Below are 8,014 nucleotides of genomic sequence, written 5' to 3'. Positions count from 1 at the left end.
TATTGTTTGTAGATTTTTTGATGATGGCCATTCTGACGGTGTGAGGTATGACCCCATTGTAGTTTTGATTTGCATTTCTCTAATGATTAGTGATGTTGAGCATCCTTTCATGTGTGTGTTGGCAATCTGTATATCTTCCTTGGAGAAATATCTATTTAGGTCTTCTGCCCATTTTTGGATTGGGTTGTTTGTTTTCTTGATATTGAGCTGCATGAGCTGCTTGTAAATTTTGGAGATTAATCCTTTGTCAGTTGCTTCATTTGCAAATATTTTCTCCCATTCTTAGGGCTGTCTTTTCATCTTGTTTATGGTTTCCTTTGCAGTGCAAAAGCTTTTAAGTTTCATTAGGTCCCATTTGTTTATTTTTGTTTTTATTTCCATTTCTCTAGGAGGTGGGTCAAAAAAGGACCTTGCTGTGATTTATGTCATACAGTGTTCTGCCTATGTTTTCCTCTAAGAGTTTTATAGTGCCTGGCCTTACATTTAGGTCTTTAATACATTTTGAATTTATTTTTGTGTATGGTGTTAGGGAGTGTTCTAATTTCATTCTTTTACATGTAGCTGTCCAGTTTTCCCAGCACCACTTATTGAAGAGGCTTCCATTGTATATTCTTGCCTCCTTTATCAAAAATAAGGTGACCATATGTGCGTGGGTTTATCTCTGGGATTTCTGTCCTGTTCCATTGATCTATATTTCTGTTTTTTGTGCCAACACCATACAGTCTTGATTACTGTAGCTTTATAGTATAGTCTGATCTGGGAGCCTGATTCCTCCAGTTCCATTTTTCTTTCTCAGGATTGTTTTGGCTATTCGGGGTCTTTTGTGTTTCCATACAAATTGTGAAATTTTTTGTTCTAGTTCTGTGAAAAATGCCATTGGTAGTTTGCTAGAGATTGTACTGAATCTGTAGATTGCTTTGGGTAGTATAGTCATTTTCACAATGTTGATTCTTCCAATCCAAGAACATGGTATAGCTCTCCATCTGGTTGTATCATCTTTAATTTCTTTCATCAGTGTCATAGTTTTCTGCATACAGGTCTTTTGTCTCCTTAGGTAGGTTTATTCCTAGGTATTTTATTCTTTTTGTTGCAATGGTAAATGGGAGTATTTCCTTAATTTCTCTTTCAGATTTTTCATCATTAGTGTATAGGAATGCAAGGGATTTCTGTGCATTAATTTTGTATCCTGCTACTTTACCAAATTCATTGATTAGCTCTAGTAGTTTTCTGGTAGCGTCTTTAGGATTCTTTATGTATAGTATCATATCAACTTTAAACAGTGACAATTTTACTTCTTCTTTTCTGATTTGGATTCCTTTTATTTCTTTTTCTTCTCTGATTGCTGTGGCTAACACTTCCAGAACTATGTTGAATAATAGTGGTGAGAGCGGGCAACCTTGTCTTGTTCTTGATCTTAGTGGAGATGGTTTCGGTTTTTCACATTGAGAACGATGCTGGCTGTGGGTTTGTCATATATGGCCTTTATTATGTTGAGGTAATTTCCCTCTATGCCTACATTCTGGAGGGTGTTTATAATAAATGGGTGCTGAATTTTGTCAAAAGCTATTTCTGCATCTATTGAGATGATCATATGGTTTTTCTCCTTCCATTTGTTAATATTGTGTATCACATTGATTGATTTGCCTATATTGAAGAATGCTTGCATTCTTGGGGTAAACCCCACCTAATCATGGTGTATGATCCTTTTAGTGTGTTGCTGGCTTCTGTTTGGTAGTATTTTGTTGAGGATTTTTGCAACTATGTTCATCAGTGATATTGGCCTGTAGTTTTCTTTTTTCGTGACATCTTTGTCTGGTTTTGGTATCATCGTGATGGTGGCCTTGTAGAATGAGTTTGGGAGTGTTCCTTCCTCTGCTGTATTTTGGAAGAGTTTGAGAAGGGTAGGTGTTAGCTCTTCTCTAAATGTTAGATAGAATTCGCCTGTGAAGCCATCTGGTCCTGGGCTTTTGTTTGTTGGAAGATTTTTAATCACAGTTTCAATGTCAGTGCTTGTGACTGGTCTGTTTATATTTTCTATTTTTTCCTGGCTCAGTCTCGGAAGGTTGTGCATTTCTAAGAATTTTTCCATTTCTTCCAGGTTGTCCATTTTATTGGCCTATAGTTGCTTGTAGTAATCTCTCATGATCCTTTGTATTTCTGCAGTGTCAGTTGTTACTTTTTCTTTTTCATTTCTAATTCTATTGATTTGAGTCTTCTCCATTGTTTTCTTGATTAGTCTGGCTAATGGTTTATCAGTTTTGTGATCTTCTCAAAGAACCAGCTATTAGTTTATTTTTATTGATCTTTGCTATCGTTTCCTTCATTTCTTTTTCATTTACTTCTGATCTGATCTTTATGATTTCTTTCCTTCTGCTAACCTTGGGGGGTTTTGGTTCTTCTTTCTCTAATTGCTTTAGGTGTAAGGTTAAGTTGTTTATTTGAGATGTTTCTTGTTTCTTGAGGTAGGATTGTATTGTTATAAAATTCCCTCTTAGAACTGCTTTTGTTGCATCCCATAGGTTTTGGGCCGTAGTGTTTTCATTGTCATTTGTTTCTAGGTATTTTTTGATTTGCTCTTTGATTTCTTCAGTAATCTCTTGGTTATGTAGTGGTGTATTGTTTAGCCTCCATGTGTTTGTATTTGTTACAGTTTTTTTCCTGTAATTAATATCTAGTCTCATAGCGTTGTGGTCGGAAAAGATACTTGATACTATTTCAATTTTCTTAAATTTATCAAGGCTTGATTTATGACCCAAGATATGATCTATCCTGGAGAATGTTCCATGAGCACTTGAGAAGAAAGTGTATTCTGTTGTTTTGGATGGAATGTCCTATAAATATCAATTAAGTCCGTCTTGTTTAATGTGTCATTTAAAGTTGTGTTTCCTTATTTATTTTCATTTTAGATGATCTGTCCATTGGTGAAAGTGGGGTGTTAACGTCCCCTACTATTATTTTGTTACTGTCGATTTCCTCTTTTATGGCTGTTAGCATTTGCCTTATATATTGAGGTGCTCCTGTGTTGGGTGCATAAATATTTACTACTGTTATATTTTCTTCTTGGATTGATCCCTTGATCATTATGTAGTGTCCTTCTTTGTCTCTAGGAATAGTCTTTATTTTAAAGTCTATTTTGTCTGATATGACAATTGCTACTCCAGCTTTCTTTTGATTTCCATTGGCATGGAATATCTTTTTCATCCCCTCACTTTCAGTCTGTATGTGTCCCTAGGTCTGAAGTGGGTGTCTTGTAGACTGCATATATACGGGTCTTGTTTTTGCATCCATTCAGCTAGTCTATGGCTTTTGGTTGGAGCATTTAATGCATTCACATTTAAGGTAGTTATTGATATGTATGTTCCTATTACCATTTTCTTAATTGTTTTGGGTTTGTTATTGTAGGTCTTTTCCTTCTCTTGCGTTTCCTGCCTAGAGAAGTTCCTTTAGCACTTGTTGAAAAGCTGGTTTGGTGGTGCTGAATTCTCTTAGCTTTTGCTTGTCTGTAAAGCTTGTAATTTCTCTGTCTAATCTGAATGAGATCCTTACTTGGTAGAGTAATCTTGGTTGTAGGTTTTTCCCTTTCATCACTTTAAATATGTCCTGCCACTCCCTTCAGGCTTGCAGAGTTTCTGCTGAAAGATCAGCTGGTAACCTTATGGGGATTCCCTTGTATGTTATTTGCTGCTTTTCCCTTGCTGCTTTTAACATTTTTCCTTTGTATTTAATTTTTGATAGTTTGATTAATATGTGTCAGTGTGTTTCTCCTTGGGTTTATCCTGTATGGGACTCTCTGCACTGCCTGGACTTGATTGACTATTTCCTTTCCTATATTAGGGAATCTCTTCAAATTTTTCTAAGTCCCTTTCTTTTTCTCCTCTTCTTCTGGGACCCCTATAATGCGAATGTTGGTAAGTTTAATATTGACCCAGATGTCTCTGAGACGGTCCTCAATTCTTTTCATTCTTTTTTCTTTATTCTGCTCTGCGGTAGTTATTTCCACTATTTTATCTTCCAGGTCACTTATCCATTCTTCTGCCTCAGTTATTGTGCTATTGATTCCTTCTAGAGGATTTTTAATTTCATTTATTGTGTTGTTCATCATTGTTTGTTTGCTCTTTAGTTCTTCTAGGTCCTTGTTAAATGCTTCTTCTATTTTTTCCATTCTATTTCCAAGATTTTGTATCATCTTGACTATCATTACTCTGAATTCTTTTTCAGGTAGACTGCCTATTTCCTCTTCATTTGTTTGGTCTGATGGGTTTTTGCGTTGCTCCTTCATCTGCTGTGTATTTCTCTGTCTTCTCATTTTGCTTAACTTACTGTGTTTGGGGTCTCCTTTTCGCAGGCTGCAGGTTCGTGGTTCCCATTGTTTCTGGTGTCTGCCCCCAGTGGGTAAGGTTGGTTCAGTGGGTTGTGTAGGCTTCCTGGTGGAGGAGACTAGTGCCTGTGTTCTAGTGGATGAGGCTGGATCTTGTCTTTCTAGTGGGCAGGTGGTGTGTTTTGGGGTGTCTGTGACCTTATTATGATTTTAGGCAGCCTCTCTGGTAATGTGTGGTGTTGTGTTCCTCTCTTGCTATTTGTTTGGTGTAGGGTGTCCAGCACTGTAGCTTGCTGGTTGTTGAGTGGAGCTGGGTGTTAGCATTGAGATGGAGATCTCTGGGAGAGCTTTCGCCATTTTATATTATGTGCAGCTGGGAACTCTCTGGTGGACCAAGTCCTGAACTTGGCTCTCCCACCTCAGCGGCTCAGGTCTGACACCCGGCCGGAGCATCAGGACCCTCTCAGCCACACAGCTCAGAAGAAAAGTGAGAAAAAAAAGAAAGAAAGAAAGGAAATAAAATACATAAAGTTGTTAAAATAAAAAAATTATTAAAAATTAAAAAAAGAAAGAAAGTAAGAGAGCAACCAAACCTAAAAACAAATCCACCAATGGTAACAAGCACTAAAAGCTACACTAAAAAAAAAAAAATAAGACAGAACCCTAGGACAAACGGTAAAAGCAAAGCTTTTGGGAAGTCTGAGGTCTTCTGCCAGCGTTCAGTAGGTGTTCAGTAGGAGTTGTTCCACATGTAGATGTATTTCTGATGTATTTGTGGGAGGAAGGTGATCGCCACGTCTTACTCCTCCGCCATCTTGAAGGTCTCTCGAAGATGTAGTTTTTAAGACAATGCCAGCATTATAAGTAGGAGTTAGTCAAATAAAGGGAGCAGGGATAGGTACAGAGAGTTCAAGGCAGGGAAACATGATGTACAAAGCCTTGTGGGAGAGAAAGTGTGGCACATTGGGGGGAATGGCAAGACCTACATTATGATTTTAGTATCACATTGGAGGGAGAGTGAAGGAAGAGATGAAGCTGAAGAAATAAATAGGCGGTAAATAACTAAGGTCCTTGCACACCACACTAAGGAATTTGGGCAGTACAACCACATGCAAAGTGGTTTGTGATTTAAGGACTCAGTGACCAACAATTTTCCCCATCAACTTTACTAGAGAAACTTGAAGACCCCATGTTCCATCTCTAGATTTAGGCTCTAGTGATCCTTATGAAAAGGCAACTATGTTACCTATGAGGAAGCATATAATTCATTGTCGCCCATGGTCATTTTTGTTCAATATTTTTATCCAAGGCCACCTAGTCCATCTCCCACTAGGAGAGAAATCACAGGACTGATGGGTTGTGGTGGGAGAAATAAGAAGCTTAGAGCCATAGAACTGTCCATAGCATCAGAGCAAGAATCCAAAGAACCATTTTGGGTTCCCAGTATCATGAAGGGGGGTGGAAAAGAGCCAAGAATGGGTTTGCCTACTTCTAATTTAGAGAGCAGTGTTTTTTTAAAAAACGATCCCTGAGATTTCACTGTTGTTATTCTATTCTGAGGAATAATCATAAATTTAAAGTTTTATAATGTTTGCTGATGGCAATAATGATGGCTAATATCTAGATGGCTTTTGTCGTTACCATGCTAAGTGTTTCACACTTGATTTTATATAATGCTCGGGATAGCTATATCGTCCTAAGAAATACGAACTGTTAATTATGCCCGTTTTCCTATCAGAAAATTAAAGCTCAGAGAGGTTAACGTGTCTGAGGTCACACAGTTACTGTGCACAAAGAGGTTAAACAAAACATTATTTTCAAAAATCATAGACAATCTACAGGAAACTATTCAATAAATCTTGGGCAAGTGCATATAAAGAAATAGTAAGTAGTTATTAGAAAGATGTTTGCAAATTGTCTTTAATGACATTAACAAATACTTATAGTATGGTTTTTAGTGAAAAAAGTGGAATGTAAAATTGTACATACAATATGATCTTCCTAGGAAACCAAAAACAAAATGAAAATACAATCTACAGAATGGGAGAAAATATTTGCAAATGATGTGACCAACAAAGGCTTAATTTCCAAAATATACAAACAGCTCATACAACTCAATAACAGCAAAAACAAACAACCCAGTAAAAAAATGGACAGAAGACCTAAATAAACATTTCTCCAAAAGAAATACACATGACCAATAGGCACATGAAAAGATGCTCAACATCACTAATTATTAGAAAAATGCAAATCAAAACTACAATGAGGTATCACCTCACACTGGTCAGAATGGCCATGATTAAAAAGTCTACAAATAACAAATGCTGGAGAGGGTGTGGAGAAAAGGGAATCCTCCTACACTGTTGGTGGGAATGTAAGTTGATGTAGCCACTAGGGAAAACAGTATGGACATTCCTTAGAAAGCTAAAAATAGAATTACCATATGATCCAGCAATCCCAGTCCTGGGTATATACCCAGACAAAACTATAAGTCAAAAAGATATATGCACCCCTATGTTCATAGCAGCACCTTCACAATAGCCAAGACATGGAAAAACCTAAATGTCCATTGACAGATGAATGGATAAAGAAGATGTGGTACATTTTTACAGTGGAATACTACTCAGGCATAAAAAAGAACGAAATTATGCCATTTGCAGCACCTTGAGTGCAACTGGAGATTAGCATACTAAGTGAAGTAAGTAAGAAAGAGAAAGACAAATGCCATATGATATCACTTATATGTGGAATCTAAAATATGACAAAAATGAACCTATCTATGAAACAGAAACAGAATCACTAACATAGCGAACAGACTGGTGGTTGCCAAAGGGGAGGGGTTTGGGGGAGGAATGGAGTGGGAGGTTGATGTTAGCAGATGTAAGCTTTTATATATAGAATGTTTAAATAACAAGATCCTACTGTATAACACATAGAACTATATTCAGTATCCTATGATAAACGATAATGGAAAAGAATATATAAATATGTATAACAGAATCATTTAGCTGTACAGCAGAAATTAATACAACATTGTAAATCAACTATACATCAATAAAAATATATTAAAACAATATGGTCTTATTTTTAAAAAACAGCTTCACTGAGCCATAACTTACATGTCATAACATTTACCATTTTTAAGTGTGTAATTTAATGATTTTTAGAAAATCTTCAGAGTTATGCAACCATTACCACAATCCAGTTTTAGAATGTTTCCATCACTCTCCACAAACTCCCACAAAAAAAAAATCTCTTATGCCTATTTGCAGTTAATCCCTATTCCTACCCTCAGTCATAGTCAACTCTAATATATTTTCTTTCTTTACAGATTTACCTTTTTGGGGGTTTCATATAGATGGAATCATATAATACGTGATCATTGTGTCTGGCTTCTTTTAATTAGCATAAAAATTTTGAGGTTTATCCATGTTGTAGCACGAATCATAATTTCTTACTTTTATGTCCTGAATAGTATCCCATTGTATGGTTATAACACATTTTATTTCTCCACTCCACAGTTGGTGGACATTTAGATTGTTTCTACTCTTGGGCAATTATAAATAATGCTGCTATGAACATTTGTATACAAGTCTTTGTGTGGACACATGTTTTGTTTCTTTTCTTTCTTTTGTTTTTTCGTTTTGGTTTTTAAGTAGATATCTCAGTATGGAATTGCTGGGTAATATGGTAAAT

This window comes from Balaenoptera musculus, chromosome 17 (genome assembly GCF_009873245.2).
Source record: "Balaenoptera musculus isolate JJ_BM4_2016_0621 chromosome 17, mBalMus1.pri.v3, whole genome shotgun sequence".
NCBI classification, from domain to species: domain Eukaryota; kingdom Metazoa; phylum Chordata; class Mammalia; order Artiodactyla; family Balaenopteridae; genus Balaenoptera; species Balaenoptera musculus.
The sequence above is the reverse complement of the archived record's forward strand: the minus strand, read 5'-3'. Positions refer to the sequence as shown.